Below are 24,934 nucleotides of genomic sequence, written 5' to 3' on the forward strand. Positions count from 1 at the left end.
GAGGATGAGGAGTAGGAGGAGTTCGGAACAGGAGGCAAACTGAAGCACCCTGCAATCCTCGGCGGTGGAAGATACGCCCCAAAAATTTGGAAGGTGTATCTCACACGTACCGATACAGACTATGCCGCAATTTAATTCTTTTTACCCCAAAGGGTGTAGATTGAATAGTGGAATAGAAAATATGATATAAAAAGGTGTATCTCTGTAAGATTCTGGTACCTCTGGTACCCTTAATAATCTATTTCCTTCCAAATATGCGTCCCACCTTTCTTACTAGGTGGTACGCATACACCTTTAAGACAGATGATGTCATCGCTTACAATCTCACACGTACAAACACAGACTAGGCTCCGATTACAATTTTTTGTACCCTAAAGGCAGGATGAGGAGTAGGAGGAGTTCGGAACAGGAGACAAACTGAAGCATCCTGCAATCCTCGGCGGTGGAAGATGCACCCCAAAAATTTGGAAGGTGCATCTCACACGTACCCATACAGACTATGCCGCAATTTAATTATTTTTACCCCAAAGGGTGTAGATTGAATAGCAGAATAGAAAATATGATATAAGAAGGTGTATCTCACACCTACAGACCCAGACTAGGCCCCGATTACAATTTTTTGTACCTTAAAGGCAGGATGAGGATTAGGAGGAGTTCGGAACAGGAGGCAAACTGAAGCACCCTGCAATCCTCGGCGGTGGAAGATGCGCCCCAAGAATTTGGAAGGTGTATCTCACCCATACCGGTACAGACTATGCCGCAATTTAATTCTTTTTACCCCAAAAGGGTGTATATTGAATAGCGGAATATAATTTTTTTTATAAAACGGTGTATCTCACACGTACAAACACAGACTAGGCCCCTTTTACAATTTTTTGTACCCTACAGGCAGGATTAGGAGTAGGAGGAGTTCGGAACAGGAGGCAAACTGATGCACCCTGCAATCCTCGGCGGTGGAAGATGCACCCCAAAAATTTGGAAGGTGTATCTCACACGTACCGATACAGACTATGCCGCAATTTAATTCTTTTTACCCCCAAAAGGGTGTATATTGAATAGCGGAATAGAAAAAAATGTATAAAACGGTGTATCTCACATGTACAAACACAGACTAGGCCCTGATTACAATTTTTTGTACCCTACAGGCAGGATGAGGAGTAGGAGGAGTTCGGAACAGGAGGCAAACTGAAGCACCCTGCAATCCTCGGCAGTGTAAGATGCGCCCCAAAAATTTGGAAGGTGTATCTCACACGTACCGATACAGACTATGCCGCAATTTAATTCTTTTTACCCCAAAAGGGTGTAGATTGAATAGCGGAATAGAAAATATGATATAAAACGGTGTATCTCACACGTACAAACACAGACTAGGCCCCTTTTACAATTTTTTGTACCCTACAGGCAGGATTAGGAGTAGGAGGAGTTCGGAACAGGAGGCAAACTGATGCACCCTGCAATCCTCGGCGGTGTAAGATGCGCCCCAAAAATTTGGAAGGTGTATCTCACACGTACCGATACAGACTATGCCGCAATTTAATTCTTTTTACCCCCAAAAGGGTGTATATTGAATAGCGGAATAGAAAAAAATGTATAAAACGGTGTATCTCACATGTACAAACACAGACTAGGCCCTGATTACAATTTTTTGTACCCTACAGGCAGGATGAGGAGTAGGAGGAGTTCGGAACAGGAGGCAAACTGAAGCACCCTGCAATCCTCGGCGGTGTAAGATGCGCCCCAAAAATTTGGAAGGTGTATCTCACACGTACCGATACAGACTATGCCGCAATTTAATTCTTTTTACCCCAAAAGGGTGTAGATTGAATAGCGGAATAGGAAATATGATATAAAAAGGTGTATCTCACACGTACAGACCCCAGACTAGGCCCCGATTACAATTTTTTGTACCCTAAAGGCAGGATGAGGCGTAGGAGGAGTTCGGAACAGGAGGCAAACTGAAGCACCCTGCAATCCTCGGCGGTGGAAGATGCGCCCCAAAAATTTGGAAGGTATATCTCACACGTACCGATACAGACTATGCCGCAATTTAATTCTTTTTACCCCAAAGGGTGTAGATTGAATAGCGGAATAGAAAATATGATATAAAAAGGTGTATCTCACACGTACAGACCCAGACTAGGCCCCGATTACAATTTTTTGTACCCTACAGGCAGGATGAGGAGTAGGAGGAGTTCGGAACAGGAGGCAAACTGAAGCACCCTGCAATCCTCGGCGGTGGAAGATGCGCCCCAAAAATTTGGAAGGTGTATCTCACACGTACCGATACAGACTATGCCACAATTTAATTTTTTTTACCCCAAAAGGGTGTAGATTGAATAGCGGAATAGAAAATATGATATAAAAAGGTGTATCTCACACGTACAGACCCAGACTAGGCCCCGATTACAATTTTTTGTACCCTAAAGGAAGGATGAGGAGTAGGAGGAGTTCGGAACAGGAGGCAAACTGAAGCACCCTGCAATCCTCGGCGGTGGAAGATTCGCCCCAAAAATTTGGAAGGTGTATCTCACACTTACCGATACAGACTAAGCCGCAATTTTATTCTTTTTACCCCAAAAGGGTGTATATGGAATAGCGGAATAGAAATTTTTTTATAAAACGGTGTATCTCACACGCACAAACACAGACTAGGCCCCGATTACAATTTTTTGTACCCTACAGGCAGGATGAAGAGTAGGAGGAGTTCGGAACAGGAGGCAAACTGAAGCACCCTGCAATCCTCGGCGGTGTAAGATGCGCCCCAAAAATTTGGAAGGTGTATCTCACATTTACCGATACAGACTATGCCGCAATTTTATTCTTTTTACCCCAAAAGGGTGTAGATTGAATAGCGGAATAGAAAATATGATATAAAAAGGTGTATCTCACACGTACAGACCCAGACTAGGCCCCGATTACAATTTTTTGTACCCTAAAGGCAGGATGTGGAGTAGGAGGAGTTCGGAACAGGAGGCAAACTGAAGCACCCTGCAATCCTCGGCGGTGGAAGATGCGCCCCAAGAATTTGGAAGGTGTATCTCACCCGTACCGGTACAGACTATGCCGCAATTTAATTCTTTTTACCCCAAAAGGGTGTATATTGAATAGCGGAATATAATTTTTTTTATAAAACGGTGTATCTCACACGTACAAACACAGACTAGGCCCCTTTTACAATTTTTTGTACCCTACAGGCAGGATTAGGAGTAGGAGGAGTTCGGAACAGGAGGCAAACTGATGCACCCTGCAATCCTCGGCGGTGGAAGATGCACCCCAAAAATTTGGAAGGTGTATCTCACACGTACCGATACAGACTATGCCGCAATTTAATTCTTTTTACCCCCAAAAGGGTGTATATTGAATAGCGGAATAGAAAAAAATGTATAAAACGGTGTATCTCACATGTACAAACACAGACTAGGCCCTGATTACAATTTTTTGTACCCTACAGGCAGGATGAGGAGTAGGAGGAGTTCGGAACAGGAGGCAAACTGAAGCACCCTGCAATCCTCGGCGGTGTAAGATGCGCCCCAAAAATTTGGAAGGTGTATCTCACACGTACCGATACAGACTATGCCGCAATTTAATTCTTTTTACCCCAAAGGGTGTAGATTGAATAGCGGAATAGAAAATATGATATAAAAAGGTGTATCTCACACGTACAGACCCAGACTAGGCCCCGATTACAATTTTTTGTACCCTACAGGCAGGATGAGGAGTAGGAGGAGTTCGGAACAGGAGGCAAACTGAAGCACCCTGCAATCCTCGGCGGTGGAAGATGCGCCCCAAATATTTGGAAGGTGTATCTCACACGTACCGATACAGACTATGCCACAATTTAATTTTTTTTACCCCAAAAGGGTGTAGATTGAATAGCGGAATAGAAAATATGATATAAAAAGGTGTATCTCACACGTACAGACCCAGACTAGGCCCCGATTACAATTTTTTGTACCCTAAAGGAAGGATGAGGAGTAGGAGGAGTTCGGAACAGGAGGCAAACTGAAGCACCCTGCAATCCTCGGCGGTGGAAGATTCGCCCCAAAAATTTGGAAGGTGTATCTCACACTTACCGATACAGACTAAGCCGCAATTTTATTCTTTTTACCCCAAAAGGGTGTATATGGAATAGCGGAATAGAAATTTTTTTATAAAACGGTGTATCTCACACGCACAAACACAGACTAGGCCCCGATTACAATTTTTTGTACCCTACAGGCAGGATGAAGAGTAGGAGGAGTTCGGAACAGGAGGCAAACTGAAGCACCCTGCAATCCTCGGCGGTGTAAGATGCGCCCCAAAAATTTGGAAGGTGTATCTCACATTTACCGATACAGACTATGCCGCAATTTTATTCTTTTTACCCCAAAAGGGTGTAGATTGAATAGCGGAATAGAAAATATGATATAAAAAGGTGTATCTCACACGTACAGACCCAGACTAGGCCCCGATTACAATTTTTTGTACCCTAAAGGCAGGATGTGGAGTAGGAGGAGTTCGGAACAGGAGGCAAACTGAAGCACCCTGCAATCCTCGGTGGTGGAAGATGCGCCCCAAAAATTTGGAAGGTGTATCTCACACGTGCCGATACAGACTATGCCGCAATTTAATTCTTTTTACCCCAAAAGGGTGTAGATTGAATAGCGGAATAGAAAATCTGATATAAAATTGGTGATTTTTCAATAGCACATGTGAACACAGCAGTGTCTTATGTTTTATGTCACGGTCAGCTCAGCAGCAGGCTATGAAGGGGAAAAAAAAAATTCCCCTTTAACTTTGTAATTTTTAAATAGCAGATTAGTACAGACTATGCCACAATTTAATTTTTTTTAACCCAAAAGGGTGTATATTGAATAGTGGAATAGAAAAAAGTATATAAAATTGAAAATCACTCAATAGCACATGTGAACACAGCAGTGTCTTATGTCACGGTCAGCTCAGCAGCAAGCAGGCTATGAAGGGAAAAAAAAAAAAATCCCCTTTAACTTTGTAATTTTTAAATAGCAGATTAGAACAGCAATCTGTAGTAAAATATAGAGAAGCTATAGGGAACTGGGGCATAGGTTGGGATTTTAAGGGGTACCGTTATAAAACGAATACATATAATAGATAGATTATTTAAAAGTATTTTTTATTAATCACATATACTCCCCAAACAGGGGGAGAACGAAAATAGACAAAACTGTTACAAAAAAATCATATAAACATATATATCAATGACAGACATGTACACTTATAAAATATCAAAGCAGAATCACATCCTTGAATATGTGGGTGAACTCATCAGAGGTCACAGATAGGCCCGGGTATACCAGTGCCAATATGTATCTCTCTAATGGATCCATGTTCCACTACCCGACATGTTTCGCGGTTAACACCGCTTCCTCAGGGGCACAAAGGATAGAGCTTGTAATAAAAGAAGTGAAAAAATGATAAGAAAAATACAAGATACAAAATTAGTAACACATAAATATCAAAGTTACAAATTTTAATAGTTCAAATATCAGTGTGTGTCAAGTGGGATTGTCCGCGTCTGCCTCGGCCTGTATGCCAATGTAGGTTAATTTATTATATATATGTACTATATTCTGAAATATGTGATCGAATACATGACGTGTATATGTCACAAGTTGGAGAGGCTTTTGCCTATTGCTCCATACTTGACACACACTGATATTCGAACTATTAAAATTTGTAACTTTGATATTTATGTGTTACTAATTTTGTATCTTGTATTTTTCTTATAATTTTTTCACTTCTTTTATTACAAGCTCTTTCCTTTGTGCCCCTGAGGAAGCCGTGTTCACCGCAAAACATGTCGGGTAGTGGAACATGGATCCATTAGAGAGATACATATTGGCACTGGTATACCCGGGCCTATCTGTGACCTCTGATGAGTCCACCCACATATTCAAGGATGTGATTCTGCTTTGATATTTTATAAGTGTACATGTCTGTCATTGATATATATGTTTATATGTTTTTTTTGTAACAGTTTTGTCTATTTTCGTTCTCCCCCTGTTTGGGGAGTATATGTGATTATTAAAAAATACTTTTAAATAATCTATCTATTATATGTATTAGTTTCATAACGGTACCCCTTAAAATCCTAACCTATTCCACAGTTCCCTATAGCTTCTCTACCTGACTAGGGATGAGGTACCTATAAATTCAATATATCTTTGATACAATGAGCTAAATATTGCTATGTAGTAAAATATAGCTGAACGCTGCACACAACAGACTGATAAAAATATTTTTTTTTTCTCCCTCCTCCTCCTCCTCCTCCTCAGTGGGCTCAAGTGAGGGCAAAAAGATTGTTCACTGCACCACCCCCCACACTGCAAAATCGATGTAGATCGCTAACGGACGATTGTTCTGTCCCTGCCTAATCTCTCCAGCCTGTCCCTAAAATGCTCAAATAACTTTCCCTGCCTACACTCCGACCTGTCCCTGCATTCTTTTCGGGCACAATTTTTCACTGTCTGTCCCTAATCAGCAGCCAGCACGTATGATGTGTGCTCTCTCCCTACACTACAGCAGAATGACGCACCGCGCTGTCTCTCAAACTTATAAAGACATGGGTCACATGCTTCAGATGGCCAATACTAATACATTAATAGGCATGGCTGGGGTGGCTTAAGGCACACCAGTTAAACGCTTGTTGATTGGCTGTTGAAAGCCCGCCATTAAAAGCACGCCATTACTTACAAAACAGGAAATAAAATTACCGAACACGGATTTTAAACCCGAACATACAGTAAAGTTTTCGGGTCCGTGTCCGGGTAGCAAAAATCCAATTATCCGGTACGAACCCGAATAATACAGTCCGTGTTCGCTCAACACTAATTATTATAGATAGATATTAGTTTCATAGTTACCTATAGTGATTGGCAGGTATCAGGGAGAGGGGGAGGCTGGGCGGCAGATAGTGTTAGTGATGTCAAGTGCGCACTCCACACCTGAATACAAAGGATGTATCTATATTATCTTGTTTTGTGATCTACTGATCTACTAATATTGATTTGAGATATTTTACACTTGTATTTACCTTGAGAGCTGTGTAAAAAGGAATCACAGCTAGACTATTCTATGTGTTCCATATACCACAAGGGGGAGGGAGAGAGAAAGGTAGTAGTCCGTATTTTGGAATATAGGTGTCAAGGTATTTTTCTTCATAAAATCTACAACAAAAAAGTCAAATGAAGGTGTAAGTTCTAATGACTAAAAATGCCATAATAATTAGTTCTCCAGTGTTTGGCAGTAAGTACTTACAGGTGACTTGTGACCCAAGGTGTAGTTGATGTAGAATAGCAGTGTTTAAGGGTATTGGCATCCCACCAAGTGGGGAGAGGGACAAATTCCCATATCCCATATGGTAACAAGAAAGTCCTTTGGCACTAAAACAGAGAGATAGCATATAGGTATTTAGTGCTTTGGAGGGCTCTAAAGAGGTATTTCAGCATGATATGTATCCTGGCCACAGCTCAAGGTGCAAGTGTACTCACGTGGTTATCTGCCTATCTCCGCATCCCAGCCGTCCTATTTCGTTCGGTGGTGGTATAGTGGCCTATATAGTCCCAGCACACCGGCCGCTAATCAGCACAGGTGCCAAACGTCGGCCGTGGCGCACCGGAAGTGCGTCAGCGGACCTTCGCCGGAGATGACGTTCAGTGGAACGCATCTCCCCCGGAAGCGGGAGTGGTCGGGCGGAAGTGTCGGATGCTCACAATCAACCCGAGAGTTCCGCTGAAGCACTTGTGGTGCGCTGCGGCCGACGTTTGGCACCTGTGCTGATTAGCGGCCGGTGTGCTGGGACTATATAGGCCCCTATATCACCACCGAACGAAACAGGACGGCTGGAATGCGGAGATAGGCAGATAACCACGTGAGTACACTTGCACCTTGAGCTATGGCCAGGATACATAACATGCTGGAATACCTCTTTAGAGCCCTCCAAAGCACTAAATACCTATATGCTATCTCTCTGTTTTAGTGCCAAAGGACTTTCTTGTTACCATATGGAATATGGGAATTTGTCCCTCTCCCCACTTGTTGGGATGCCAATACCCTTAAACACTGCTATTCTACATCAACTACACCTTGGGTCACAAGTCACCTGTAAGTACTTACTGCCAAACACTGGAGAACTAATTATTATGACATTTTTAGTCATTAGAACTTACACCTTCATTTGACTTTTTTGTTGTAGATTTTATGAAGAAAAATACCTTGACACCTATATTCCAAAATACAGACTACTACCTTTCTCTCTCCCTCCCCCTTTTGGTATATGGAACAAATAGAATAGTCTAGCTGTGATTCCTTTTTACACAGCTCTAAAGGTAAATACAAGTGTAAAATATCTCAAATCAATATTAGTAGATCAGTAGATCACAAAACAAGATAATATAGATACATCCTTTGTATTCAGGTGTGGAGTGCGCACTTGACATCACTAACACTATCTGCCGCCCAGCCGCCCCCTCTCCCTGATACCTGCCAATAACTATAGGTAACTATGAAACTAATATCTATCTATAATACTGTATCTAGCCAAAATGCTTTGGAAGACTATCATAGTCCTTAATATTATTAATTTGCAACTTAGGTGGGTTCTGTTTGCCCCCCATCAGCCGTAGCTCACTGTGGATGACACAGCATGTTGCACTGGAGGAGGTTGGTCTATGCATTGGCTTATTAGTTCTCATGATCACAATTGTAAAGAGTTTTTTTGTATATAAATGCAATCGTAAATTGTATGTATGGAAGACTAATTATTATATATTTCTGCTTATCTTGTTAAGAGATTACCTAACCATCTGGGGTCCGGAAGAAGCGTAATGCAAAACGCGTTGACCTTGCCAGATCAGTACAACACACGTGTCTCTTGCTAACCAATTGTGTACAATGCTTGTATATTCACTCTGAACTTACATGGAGCCTTTTCCACAAAGGGCAATCTTTTTTATATGTTGTTAATTGTTCTCTTTTTTAATGTACATCTTTAATAAAATGTATAGATTTTAATTAAATCAATTGTGCCTACTCAGTTTGTGCCCCTAAAGTCCACCACTCCAGACTGGGCAACTTTAGTTGTACCATTCGTTTTTCTCCTCTTATCAATACTAGGATTATGGCACACAAGGGTTAGCTCATTCTTTTTGTCAATTATATATTACATGCTGCATCTGGTGGCAAGTGACACGCTGCAACTGGTGACAGGCAACAGTGGCAAGTGACACGCTGCATCTTGTGGCAAGCGACGGTGGCAAGTGACACACTGCATCTGGTGGCAAGCGACGGTGGCAAGTGACATGCTGCATCTGGTGGCAAGCGACGGTGGCAGGTGACACGCTGCAACTGGTGACAGGCAATGGTGGCAAATGATAAGCTGCATCTGGTGGCAGGCGACAGTGGCAAGTGACAAGCTGCATCTGGTAGAAGGCAACAGTGGTAAGTGACACGCTGAATCTGGTGGCAAGTGACATGCTGCATCTGGTGGCAGGTGACAGTGGTAAGTGACATGCTGCATCTGGTGGCAAGCGACAGTTGCAAGTGACATGCTGCATCTGTTGGCAAGTGACAGTTGCAAGTGACACGCTGCATCTGGTGGCAGGCGACGGTGGCAAGTGACACACTGCATCTGGTGGCAAGTGACAGTTGCAAGTGACATGCTGCATCTGGTAGCAGGTGACGGTGGCAAGTGACACACTGCATCTGGTGGCAGGCTATGGGTGGCAAGTGACACGCTGCATCTGGTGGCAGGCGACGGTGGCAAGTGACACTCTGCATCTGGTGGCAGGCGACAGTAACACGCTGCATCTTGTGACAAGTGACACGCTCTGGGTTTCCACTGAATCTGCATTATGGTGGGTTGAACTATTTCAATATATATTACAGTGTAGTAATAGAAATAATGTGACTAAATCATCCTGACACCATATCAAGCATGGTGTCAGGATGATTTAAGTGCTAACACGTCCTTTGGAAAGATTATTTCATTTTCCTTGATCGGTGTTAGAAATGTTGAAGAAGCCAACGGGAGCCGCAGACTTTTACTGCATTCATGTTCTTTATTTCTTGTTTCCAAATCCCTACATTGCTAAGTAGTGGAGCTGAGATTAGTTAATGCTGGTAAAATTCAGGATGTGGTTGGACTACTTGCAGTTTAGGCTTACTGAAACAACTGTAAACTCAAAAGTTTAGAATTTCTGATGATAAGCTGTTGAGCATTATCCTTAGGTGTTGTGCCATTTACTCGTTGCCATAGAAACATTTATAAAGGGAAGGAGTTAGTAAGATGACCACGCCCATGTGGAGGGCGCCAGAAATATTTCTGTACCCAGGCGTCTGTGACCATAGGATTGGCCCTGGATGGACTCAAATAAATGTATTATATATAAATGATTTTTACACTATTTTTACATATTTATTTATACACTATAATTTGAGTGCACTTTATTGAAGGAGAGTGCTGCACTTTTTTGTGACTATATATATTTATTGCATTTTGTACAGGTGTTTGGATGCATAGTGATGCTAGCTGCTTTCTATAGTATATAGAGTTGAGTAATAGGTGGTTTATTCACAGGAATAGCGCAGAAAGTTTTTTCACATTTATACATTTTTTAAGTGTAACTCCAGCTAAAAAAATAATGTTCTCCTTTTTTAGATAGCATAGGGAAGAGTTAATACCCCTGTAATGTTTGTTTTGCTGTCTATACCCCTGTTCAGAAGGTTTCACTTCACTTTCTGTCCCTATGACAATTGGATTTTGAAAACTTTGGGTTGTTGTGGAAACAAGGATTGGTGATAAAGCTTCAGGAGAGACACCTATTTCCCATGATAACGATTATAGGAGTGAATTTCCCTTCATAGGGGGAGATTTCCTCTCACTTCCTGGTGTCAACCTCCATTTGTAAGTATAAGTAATTTCTAAAATAGATGTTTGTAACTTGCGGACTGCCTGTACGGTGTTCCTCAAGTCTCAGTCACCCCCCTTGTTTCTGCCCCCACATTGTCTCTGTAGTCGGCAACAGGGAGGAAAAAACTCCTTTTCCAGATCCTGTGCTTCTCTGTGCAGCTGCAGAAAGGCTCATCTTTGCCCACCCCCCTTTTGAGCAGTCCGCAGCAGACAGGAGGACAGAACTTCTCCTACAGATCCTGCACCTTGCTGTGTAGCCACAACATCACCTTGTCTCTGCCTCCCCTGGTCTCAGCATTCAGCAGACTCTGTAAGCTGACTCCGGCCCTCCTCTGGTCCTCCTCCAAACCTTGCACTTTCTTCTTCCCAGATCCACCCGCATCTTCTTCCTGGCAGTAGCACAGGGTAAGGGGGTGCATTGTGATGTAAGGAAGGGTTGGTGACTCTTGACTTATGATGTTGGGGGGGGGGGGCTCTTGACATCTCATGTAAGGTTGAGGGGGGGTGCTCTGGACATCTAATCTTACAGATATAACCGGCCCTTTGAGGGCAACCATAATGCTGATGCAGCCCACGATGAAATTGAGTTTGACACCCCTGTTTTAAAGGCTCTCACATATTGTGTGATTAAACAAATACCTCTGGCTGGTAAATTTAACTGTCTTGTCTTTTCTCCCTTCAAAAAGGAAGCCGGAATTTGAGAATAAGGTTCCAATGTTGGTGCCTCTACCAAGTTCATACTGTAGATCTTGTCCAGACGAAGCTATGCAATTCCTTTGCGAAACACGTTGACATCCCCAGTGGCCTCAACATTTTGGATCCCCGTTAGAAGCCGGGCTGCGGAGACCGATACATTGTTTCTTGCTATCTATGAACTTGGTAGAGGCAGCAACATTGGAAACTTAGGTTGCTTGCTGGGGGGGGGGGGGCACCCGACAGGAGGGAGGAGCCAGGACCACCAGCATGAGACCAGAAAAGAGGAGGATCCTGGCAAACCATTGCACAGAGCAGGTAAGTATAACATGTTTGTTTTAGTTTTTTTGTTTTTTAAAACAAGGCTTTAGTATCGCTTTAAGGCTCCTTTCACACGGCCGCTCCGTGTGAAAGGTCCGCTGCGGGACTTTTTTTTTTTTTTTTCCACGGAGCGGATGACATTTCTGTCATCCGCTCCGTGTGCCCGCATATCATCCCATCCGTTTGCGGATGATATGCGGACATAATGTATTTCTATGGCACTGCGGATGTCAGCGGATGACACCGCTGACATCCGATTTTCCTTCCTTTCCGTTTTTTACACGGAAGGAAAAATAGGGTTCTGTTCCGTTCATAAAAACGGAACAGAACTGACAGGAGGAAAATCGGGTGTCAGCGGATGGTATTCCGCTGACACCCGCAGTGCCATTCACTTACATTGATGTCCGCAAATCATCCGCAAAAAAATAGGATTATTTGCGGACACACGGAAAGCAGCGGAGCGGCCGTGTGAAAGGACCCTTAGTATTACCTTTAATTGAGCTTGTGCATATACCTTTCCTTTATTTTCTTCTAGCATTATTTTTCTAATGTAAAATGCACTTTAGTGCACTGTAAAGGTCCTGGAATTATGGATATATATCAGAGTGTTTTATGCAGATCACTTTGTTAAGCCCAGAGGAGTAAAGATGGCAAGAAAGACCACAAAAGTGTTGAATAAATGATATAGAGAAAGATCTGAAAATTTTTATAAAAAAGGTGGTTATAAAATTGGTCACCAGAATAAAAAGGAAAGAAGTCATAGCAGAGGGCAGACCTATACAAGAGTTGTACTGCCAAGGAGTAAGTATGCCCAACTTTTTTGATCAATTTTAGTGTACATGTATTCATCTATACAACTAAGTATCCTTGGAATGGTGTAGTGACCATGAGTATAAGAGCAGACACACACATTTACGATCAGATCCTTTCAGTAGATTACTAAATAACTTGGTAGGCAGCACAATCAGGAGGCAATAATATTTATAACTTTAAAGTTATTATACTAAATATACAATACACCAACATCACATCTATGTTTATGTTTATGTGTACCCCCCAGAAACATGATTGTGAAAGGTCTACATCACCTAACTGACCATAACATCTGGTTTTTAACAGTGTGTGTAGCTTTAGTTACTTTAGTTCCATTGTTAGCCTATCCAGTGATGGCGAACCTTCAACTACACTGCAGAGTGCATGAGCATCATGGGAAATGTAGTTCCAAAACATCTGGGGTGCCAAGGTTTGCCATCACTTGCCTATCCTCTCCTTATTACATGCTGGTACTAAATGTTCACATTTAGATAAAAAGAAAAAGTATTTCGGCTCACTGTGAAAAAATATTAGTGTTACATCTGATCTCCTATGACACCTCCAAACCTGTCACCCTGTCAGTGAGATTATAGGGAATGGGTGCGATGCCCTTTGGTGGCTAATGAGCACCTAAGACTTAGCTGTGCCACATCCTGAAAATTACACGTATTAAGGTTCAAGAAAAATAAATAATGGACTTTATAGGCACATAAGTAAAATGTAACAATTTATTGATCTACATTACCATTTGTTTGTATACAGTACAATAGTATAAATAGAAAAATGTAAAAAATATTTTTGGACACAATGTGTTCTAGTGAACAATGTATCACATATACTGCTTGTTGCAAACATACAATATATCAACATATACCATTGTTCCTGAGATTTGTAACAAATCTATTTGAAAAACACGCATTTATTAAAAAACAGTATATAGGTGCATGTATCTGTTTATTATTATGTTTTGACTTATTACATGTTCTAATAAATGCGTGTTTTTATTCAAATAAAATAGATTTGTTAAATCTCCTTAAGAAGCGACTGATATGTTGCAAAACATGTGAAGCGAAACGTTTGAGGACTAGTGGTACCCCAATATTTTGAGGATTGGTATATGTTTTAAATATTCTATGTTTGCAACAAGCAGTATATGTGATACTTTGTCCTCTAGGGGATCCACATTGTGTCCAAATATTTTTTAGAATTTTTCTATTTCTACTATTATACTGTATGCAACAAATTTTAATGTACGGTAATTTAATGTAAATTGTTAGATTTTACTTATGTGCCTATAAAGTCCATTATTTTTTTTTTTCTTGAACCCTGTCAGTGAGGATCACACACATCTCCTTTGCACACCATTGCTTACGTCCAGAGTGACTAAGCTCAGGGACTTCTTTCCCAGCCGGTTTCCTCATATTTCTAGTCCACTGACCCAGGTGCATATCATCTGTGATTAAATATATTCTTGTTCAAAAAGTACTTAATAGACTAAGGAACCTTGTTACCCTTATATACTGTTCTCCTTTTTGTTGTGGGTCATTGGCCTTTTACACTTTGCGCCTTTTACTGGAATCCCATGTCTGTAATAATGTCACTTTTGTTACTTCTTTTAGTGTCCTTTTCTTTGGCACAGCTCCAATCTGAATCAGATCTCCATAGCAACACCGTAATAAACTACATCTAGAGCTTCTTTCTGCAGGATTAATGCACAAACTACGAGTACAGTACATGCTTCTCACAGTTGATGCCATTAATCAGCACAATAACAAAAACATTAGGAGGGAGGTATTTACATAGTGGGCATGTAAGCTATTTGTAGATAGCCTCTTGGACCCCCACAGAAGTCAGGCCTGGGAGTAGCCAACCAACCTATCTCATATTAATTATGTTACTGTGTCTATTTTTAGTTTTCAGCCGGATAAATGAACTGGGTTGTTTAATGCAAGCCATCAGGACATATGTCCTACAGTATATAGTCTGAAAACAGATATATCATAATTGTTGACAGAAAAGATTTCTGTACTTCAAATTCTAAGCACACCAAATATTATTTCACAACCAATAGTATTTCTAAAAGAAAGGACAGTTTATTAAAATAAAATTGGTATGTTTGTTGGAAGCAGCAGCTCCTGGAGTCATAAGAATTGATATTTTCCATGTGGATTTCAAATCCCTCTTGAAATATAGTAGGACTTTCATTGACCACAGTGTTTATTCATACTTGATGCTGAAGAATCTTTTGACCCATATATGCAGAAAGTGGAAGCAGGCCTTCTCCTGAGGTGCCAGATATATGTGTACCTGTTTCTTCCTTGTGACATAAGAACAACCTAATCATTTTAGCCTTCCTTCAGATGGGTACGAAATTTGTTTCATTTGACCACCTACATACTCATTGGAACATCCTGTTCATTATTTACAAATTAGGCATATTTATGCTACGCATCTCTTCTCCATCGATTTGTTAAAAATTTTGCCGCAGGTAAAGTTTTAATATCTGATTTATATGGCTCTTACCTTGGGACCCTCTTTTCAGACTCCCTTCCATATATAAGCAATTGGGAGGCGGATTGTGATGAACTCTTTACTCTGGAAAATTGGGCTATTGTGAAAGACAATTTGCGTAGCTACACCAAATCATTCACTATTAGGCCCTCAAGCTTCTCATCAGATGGGTTTACACACCAACAAGACTATATGACATTTACCCAGGTGTATCAGATCTGTGCTTTAGAGACTGTGCCTTCAGGGGTTCATTGGTACACATCTTTTGGTCCTGTGATAAGGCCCAAATGCTTTGGCATAGAATGTCTCAGATTACTGCAGCAATTATTGGTAACACCTTAGTTTTGACCCTCCTGGTGTGTCCTTTCTTTTCTTCTATGCCAGGGGCTACACATACAGATGAGAAACTCATCCACACTTTTTCTGTTGCTACCCTTTGGACCCTAGCATTGCGATAGAAATCGGATAGCAATCTGTTCTCTACAATTATTTTGAAAATCAAATCTTTTATGCTTATGGAAAAGATTTTCTATACTTTACAAGGTAAGTTGTACATATTTTGTACCAGATGAGATACAGTATATGGAAGTCAAAATGGCAGGCTTTTCTGCCATGAGGTATTTTTATTTTATTATATGAAGTCTATTCATGCTAGTTCTTTATGGATCTTTTTGCTTGACTTTGTATTTTTATTTGGATGTGCCTGCATTCTTGATGCATACCAATCTTTGTTTCACTTATGATGTATCTTTGGAATATCTGTGTGCTTCTTCTAACTATATTGAATTTGTTTAAGCTGAATCCATGTTTGTGTTATCATTGTACTTTTTGGCCATGTTTTGGTCAATACTTTATACTTTCTGAAACTTTTTTTCAATAAATTGCTTGTAAACAGAATATATGTGTACCAGCATTTGCTCTGGGAGCATGATCCATAGCTTGGAGACTGCGCTGTCATAAACATGTTCACTGTGATAGTCTGTGAGTTGCTCTCACAGTGCTAACTCAGTAAAACTCACTTTCTCCTTTTGAAAGGAGAAACATATACATTGGATCTTCTTCTAGTCCTAGGAGAAAAATGTAAAATAAATGCTAGGTTAGTGTCAGGGTCAAAAGTCAGGTGGGGATCAAAGTTAGGGTCAGTATTGTTTAGGTAGGATCAAAAAAAATGTATTTAGTGTCTGTTTTTTAGGGGGTATATATATATATATATATATATATATATATATATATATATAAACAATATTGCACACTATTGATTTTTCGCCCTACCACGGGTACAAACAGCAAATGATATATGCATATTGTATATGGTATTGCCACAAACATCGAGTGTAGGAGAACTTTTTAGTTTTTTTTTTTGTGGTGCTGGGTCATGGCAATGGGAAAAAAAAATATATATATATATATATATATATATATATATATATATATATATATTTCATTTTTGTCCAGTTTTTATTTGATACTTTTCTTTAAAAAAAACAAAGAGATATCCATTAACATTTACCACCAAAAAATGCCAATTAATTGTGCAAAAACAATGTATATTTCACCTAGATAAATAAGTAGTTACAATATGATGTACAGTTTTTCATGCCAAAGTTACAAAACTGTGTTCAAATATTAAGATTTTTTTTTTTTACAATAAGGCATTATGGGGTTAATAAGAAAACATAAACAAGAGCATTTGACAATTCTAGCAAGGGAAGAGTATGAGTGTTAAAAACAGAAATACTGTAAAAGGAAAACAGATCAATGTGCAAAATTGTATTTTTGTAAAAAAAATAAAAATAAACATTTTACTGTCGATAGGATTTTTTAAGCATAATACATATTTGTATCAATATATTTTTTAATCCCTAAGGCATACTGGACAATATTTTCAATTTCAAAGGTTGCCAAATGGCTGGACTTGTATTGGCTTGGACTTGAATTATATTATTATGGCCATGTGTTCTTTCATGGCCACTATAGAGCTATTTCTCCAATATCTTGATTGCAGTAAACAACAGATTGTGGAACTTGCACTAAATGAGCCAAAACAGAACATACATTATCTTTTGAGACATTGGCTTTCTGTAAATAATCTCATTAGTGTGTGTTAATGTTTTATAAAAACTGTTTTTATATGCAATATATAATTACATACATGCATAAGAGCAGCCATATCTGCTCATTACATGCACAGACTCTGCTTCCAGCTTTATGGTACAACACAGTGCTTGTAATTTGCAGCTCCTACGACCAATGCCAAATCTATCAGATTGCCAACTCATTGAAAACAATACACTCCCTTTGTGGCAGGTATGTAATCTCACCAGCTGTTAAGCAGTTAGACAGAATCTCAAAATAATAAATCTTTCCTGCCCTTAGTTGCTAGTTTGCAAATCTCAGTATTTCATACTATACCAAAAATATATAATATATAAAAATAAATGGCACCCCAGTATGCAAAATTATTTATGGCTGATTTGGAGGACAAATTCCTGAACAGCATACAACATAAGCCAAACAGATATTATCCCTATATTGATGATATTTTCATCATATGGACAGAAGGTGAGGAAAATCTCAAACAATTTTTTTTCAACACCTTTCACCCATCTATCAAACTTAAAATAGATTATTCTAACAGGAATGTCAACTTCCTAGACACCACAGTATACATCAGGGATGACAAGCTTCATACTTCAATATACAGGAAACTGACTGACCAATGCAGCTATCTCCACAGTTCCAGTTTTCACCCCCAACACACTAAACGGGCCATCATACACAGCCAGGCCATCAGATACCACCGATTATGTTCAGACCCAGAAGACAGAGATAAACATCTCAGAACACTAGCAAACTCCTTCCGTAAGAAAGGTTACAAAAACAAAACCATCAACACCAGCATAAACACAGCATTGAAAACCCAAAGAGAAAATCTTCTCCAATACAAAGAGAAAAAAACAAATAACCGTGTACCTCTAGTCACCACTCACCACATACAATCCAGCACTAGAAGGGATAAGAAAGATAATCAAAGATTTACAACCCATCATAACAGAAGATGAAACTCTGAAAGGAATATTCCAACAACCTCCAATACTGGCTTTCAGACAACTACCCAACCTCAGACATAAACTAATCAGCAGGAAACTTCATTCTGATTATGAAGTGACAAATAATGGGAGCAAACCCTGCCATAAAAAAATGCTGCAAACTGTGCAACCAGATCAATCTGTCTAAAAGTGTCACACACACAAATGGGACCTTTAATATAACAGGATCATACAACTGCACCTCCAGTAATCTTGTGTACCTCATCCAATGCAAAAGATGTAACAAAGGATCTTATGTAGGTGAAACAGGACAGAAGTTGCAAGCGAGGATGAATTTGCACAAACATACCATCAAGGAGCATAAAGAAGATAGTTTCTAAACACCTATGGGACATCATTTTTCACAACCGGACCACACTATAGAAGACCTCAATGTTTTAGTTCTTAAAGGGAATTTCAGAACTATCCAGGAAAGGAAAACTTTTGAATTAAGAATGATACTTCTTTTTGACACAAAAAATAACGGCTTAAATTTAGATATGGGTTTCCTTACTCATTATCCCACAGTTTTAAGACTCCCTCTGTGACTATCCCCCCCACCCTCCCCCCTGTCTTCAGCTCTCCCTCTGCCTTATCTCACTAACTATGATAGTTTTATTACCATTGCCAGTTAAATTTGTTTATGTTTGTTTGGTTTTCTCTTTTTTTTCCTTTGGCTTAGAGATTTTGTGTTTTTTTTAACATTTTGTGAATCAGTACTGCTTGGATCTTGATGAAGGGGACATACCCCGAAAGCTTGTCCTGAAAAATTGTATGTTAGTGCAAATAAAAAAAAGTATCACGGACAGTACTCAGTTGTCTCCGTCGCAAGTGCACGAATATGGCTACAATGACCTCAAGCATACCAAAAATATGAAAGAACAAGCTGTTAAAGTCAGCTGCTGGCATCATACCAACCCATAACCTCTGCCATAATCAGATGTCTGCTAGGATATTCCCCAGCCTACAGTTGAAAGAAAGGGGCTGGGATGCTGGCTGATTTAATAACAAAATAATTATTATGGGCATATTTGGACAATGATTACAGCCAGTATAATAGCCACCTTATTTATTTCAACCATTGGCGAGGAAATCTCCAGCTGAATGGAGTCAGGGATAAGTCATTAAGTGCTTTCATACTGTGTCCTAGCTAGTAAGGGGTTGAATTTGTACTGAGGATAAGGTTCCTATGTGGCAGATTCATATACCTCTTTCCAAAAGGTACTGTATGTAGCCTGGTGCTATGCCAAGAATGAAGAGTGAGAGAAACACTGGCTGCAGCTGTACTGGTTAACAGTTTTATCAGCAAGCAGAGGGAGTTGCTAAGCTGGAAGAGTTCAGTAGGCTGAGTCCAGGCAGCAGTGCATTGTGAGAACTGTAGTCCAGAGGAGAGAGACTTCACTACTGCTGTAATCAAGAGCTTTTGAACTGAATTTCATTGAGGGGAAGAGAGGAAAGAGCTGCATTTTCTCAAGCTGTACAAAACACAGCTTGTTCCTGAAGAATGCACATCGCTGCCCAGTGTGCATCATCACTGCTGCATAACAGCCGCCTGAGCAGGATCCAGAGTGCTAAGTCTAGGTGTGCCAACAGCCAGAGCCACCTGGTGCAGAGCAGAAAGTGGACTATTTATTGTGTGAAACCAAATGATGAGCTGCAATATCGCTGGGACTGATGGGCTGCTGCTGTGGGGATTTACTATCTGCTGCTAGAGGGAGTGAGCCATTTAAAAACAGACATACATCCATCTAGTAGTCTTATTGCTGCATGTAGGCTCAACTGGGACTATTCTCATGTGCACCAACAGTACCATTGGGCCTCAGCGATAGTTGGCTGAACAGTTAAAGGAGAAGTTCACATTTTCTGAATTGGTACCTTACACCCGTATTCAGGGTGCAACATGCAACATGTTAGTGCTGCAGCTCAATCTGCTGATCATGGGTGCAATGTTTTGCAGGCTGCCAATAAAAAATAATAAATGCACATTTCTTACCTGCAAAAAGATGTACTTTTATTATTTTCTTTTTAAAAGGTGAACTTATTCTTTAAAGACTTTCTGCAGCTGTTACACACAAGCCTTCACCTAATAATTATGCTAACAGGTACCTCTTAAGGAACATTGCACCATATCCTAGCCATTCTCCTAGAGTGCACTCTTTACTAGTTATGATAATATTATTCACATTGCAGTTAATGCTTATATTCCCTGTTTATTATTGACTTTGCTGATTCATAAGTTATTCTCAGTTTATCATATTTTACTTTTTTTTTTATTATAATTAAATGGACAAGTTACAAACATTCTAGCAAATACAATCAAAATTTTTACATTGCAGATATCGATCTACATCCTATGTCAGAGTTCTTCTACCTTAGAAACATTTAGAACAAAAAAAAGAGAGAACAACCCAACTGTTCTCCATCTTTCTTATCCATTTTCTTTATAAAATACAAAAACAAAAACAAAACAAAACACAACAAAAAAAAAGGAGGGGGGAGGGAGGCGAGAATAGATAACATGAATAATAAATCAAGGCAGCTACAAGAGTGTTGGGGACCTGGAGATCAGGGCTTGAGCGCCCTTATTCCCCACTTCCCCCTTCCAGTGAGTCATACTCAAGGTTGAGGATTGGCACTCCTCCAAGTTGACAAAGCTATTCCATTGTTGCCATTTCATCTTATATTTATCAAATTGCTGGCGGGTAGACGGTACTATGTTCTCCAGGTTATTTATCTCTTCTACTTTCTAAGGGGGATACACATTTTAGCCGCGTTTAACAAATGCAGAACAATAGAATGCTTGTACTGCTGCGCTGGTATATTGGAGGTGTGTAAAAGAAAGAAAGCAGGTTCTTTAGGAAGCTGATGCTCCGTGAACCTCTGGGTTATAAGACAGATCCAATCCCAACATTTTTTTAAATTAGGGCACAACCAAAACGTTATTCTCAGTTTAGTGGTACTGAACTCTATTCTAAGTTACCTTAGCATAGTGATTATACTGTCTAGTGGACTGAACCTATCTTCTGTGTGTTCACTTTTGCTCAAATCCCCATTTTTTGTAACCCATACCAATACATTGAGTTCATTTACTACTAAACGGTCTTGTATCTATTTCCTGAGACTAATTCACAACCAAGTTAAAGGTATCTACACTTGTGTTTCCAAAAGTGCAACTTTCACTCAACCAGGTGTGTCAGGGGGTCTGAGGTGGTTCTTGGAGTCAATGTACAGAGCAGATAATCCAAATTACTAAGCGGTTCCTTCGGGGGTAGGGCTAGAGATTGACAGTCAGCAGCTTTCTGCTCAGGGAGCTGCGAAAACTGAGCGATCAGCGGTGTTCAATCGCTCAGTTCTCAGTGTAGAGGCCCCAGTGTGAAATGGGTCTATCTCTGTATCCTGTGTACCTTTGACGTATGTTAATAAAGGATTCATCTTCCTAGCAGCTGGTGGTGTGCGGCCGATTTCTCCTTCATTTTTACTGTTGTAGCGGTGGCAAGCCGGGGGCCAGCACCCACAGCACTGGGATTGCTCACCTGAGCGGTGGTTGTCTTCTCGTTTTCACCATTGCTTTTGGGTTTAATATAATTTTAATCTTTAAAGTTTGCAATGGATATGTCTCGGTTTAAATTTCTCTCAATAACAGAATCGCAGGATGCCTGCCGCTTCAAATGAAGTTCTGGAACTTCCTTTGGGCGACAGGCACCCACGATTCTGTTTGCATGATTTTACCGTGATTCATCAAGTGATATTCACGGAAAAATCACACCACGATTGGGGTGCTTTCGAAAGTAACAGGGATCGCAAGTGCGTTCCACATTTTGCTGCGATTCAGAATCAGGGGCACAATGGCAGCGATTCCCTCTGCAATCTGGAACACCATAGTGTGAACGGAGCCTCACTGCGTAACTACTTCTGAACCAGAAGGTTTTCCCCCTTAACCACTTTAAGACCGGGCCTATTTTTAAAACTTTTACTGTTTACAAGCTTAAATCCGTTTTTATTTGCTAGAAAACTACTTAGAACCCCCAAACATTATATATATATATTTTTTAGCAGAGACCCTAGAGAATAAAATGGAGATCATTGCAATATTTTTTATCACACCGTATTTGCGCAGCAGTCTTCCAAACACAATTTTTTTGGAAAAAATTCACTTTTTTTAATTAAAAAATAAAAAAACAGTGAAGTTAGCCCAGTTTTTTTTCCATAATGTGAAAGATAATGTTATGCTGAGTAAATAGATACCCAAGATGTCATGCTTCAAAAATGTGCACGCTCGCGGAATGGCGACAAACTTTGGTACTTAAAAATCCCCATAGGCGACATTTTAAAAATAAATAGTCGCTGGGCGGTCGGTAAGTGGTTAATGACCAGGCCATTGTTTGCGATACAGCACTGCGTTACTTTAACTGACAACTGCGCGGTCATGCAAAGCTGTACCCTTATAAATGTGATGTCCTTTTTTTCCCAGAAATAGAGCTTTCTTTTGGTGGTATTTGATTACCTGTGCGATTTTCATTTTTTGTGCTATAAACATAAAATGAGCGACAATTCTGAATAATAAAAAACAATATTTTTTATTTTCTGTCATATAACATTCCCAATAAAAAAAAAAAATCAAAATTTTTCATCATTTTAGGCCAATTTGTATTCTGACACATATTTTCGGTAAAAAAAATCCCAATAAGTGTATATTGATTGGTTTGCGCAAAAGTAATCGCTGAATGGTTTGCGCAAAAGTAATCACGTCTACAAACTAGGGGAAAAATGTATGTAATTTTTATTTATTTACTTATTTTTTTTACTAGTAATGGCGGTGATCAGCGATTTTTAGCGGGACTGCAACATTGTGGCGGACAGATCGGACACCTAACTGACATTTTTGGTGGACCAGTGACAATACTACTCAAATTAGTGCTAAAAATATGCACTGTTACTGTCCTAATGACACTGGCAGTGAAGGGGCTAACACCAGGGGCGATCAAAGGGCTAAATGTGTCCCTAGGGGGTGCTTTCTAACTGTGGGGGGATGTATTAACTGAATGAACACAGAGACCTGTGTTCCTAAATAAGAGGAATACAGGAATCCTGTGTTCATTACTGACAAAACAGCGGTCTGCCGTGTTAACAAAGGCAGACCCCTGCTCCGTCTCCACAGGTAGTGATTGCGGGTGCCCAGCAGCAGTCGCGGCCGCCTGACCTGCTAATTGGCTCCCTCTGTGGTGAATGGGCACGTGGTCTCACAAAGTGGCGTAAAGTTATGTCGTTTTATGGGACAGAGCCATCCTGCCGCAGTACATCTACTGCTAGCGGTTGGCAGGTGGTTAAATTGTAAGCATTGGGGATCAACTGTTCAACAGTGACTTTAGAGGTCAGTGGGGGCTTTTTTTAAAGCTCATGTACTGCTTGTGAAAAATATGCAAATATTTGAATGTCCAAAGCCTGCCCACAGTTCCACTTTAAATATGGCCCTGCAGCTCCTGGTAGTAACTGAAAGGAGTCCAGTATGTGGTCAGAGCGATGGGTATCTAATTTGACTTACGAACAGCCATTTTTAGCATCAAAGACTGAGAACAATTTTGCTAGATTTGGTTCTTCTATAGTAGTCATCAAATACCGTAAATCAGGGGTGCCCAACTGGTGGTCTGCAACCTCCCTCTGATGTGCCCCACAACCTCCTGCTCTGGCATGGTGGGTCGGAAAGCCCAGATCGCAGGTTGCTGACCCGCCATCACAGAGCATCAGTGTGGTGAATAGATCCAGTGGTAGAAGAAGCAAGCGGCTGCGGAGCAAAGCTGAATAAGCCAATGCTTCCTGTGAAGCAGTGGCTGCTGTCATAGGTGGAGTGATATCAAATGAACTCTGCCTGGGACAGTAACATCCGGCGATACCTGAATGGAAGACTGCTATTAAAGGTCAGTTTATTACTAAAATCAAAGTGTATTTATGGACATATTTGTTCTGCAATGGTTACTGGGCTGCTTTTAAACTGATCCGCAGGTGCAGCGTAGTGCAGGTTATCTGCACTGAGCCATAGACTTCTGTTATTACCTGCGGGTTTGGTGCGCTTTCTGAAAGTGCAAAACACCTGCAGGATATAATAGAAGTCTATGGTAAAGTGCAGCTAACCCACAGAAAAGCCACAGGTGCAATGTGCTGCACCTACAGTGTGGGTCAACGGCAGCGCATCAGTGTGAAAGCAGTCTTAACTTCTTGTCTGTCCTGTCTATTTTTAAGGCGGACCCAATTGGACCTTCAACTCACCTCAACTTGTGTCCGTTTACACCCACCTACCTCCAATCAGATCTTCCCCCTTTCACCTGGGCGGATTAGATTTGAGGGCCCCATAGAGCAGGGCAGGTTTTGTCCGTGTCCACTCTGCATATGCAAAGTAGACACGGACCTGTCATCTGCCCACTCTGCTCATTGTGGCCCACGAACGGTTACCAAGTTACTTAAGTGGCTCTTGCTCTTAAAAAGGTTGGGCACCCCTGCTATTAATACACTTACAAAGCTTCTAGACTGCAACTATGCAGATTTCCAGCTTTGCTGTTACTGATACTCTTTTGAGTACTCTAAT

This window comes from Pelophylax lessonae (assembly GCF_965119305.1).
Source record: "Pelophylax lessonae genome assembly, chromosome: 3".
Lineage (NCBI taxonomy): Eukaryota > Metazoa > Chordata > Amphibia > Anura > Ranidae > Pelophylax > Pelophylax lessonae.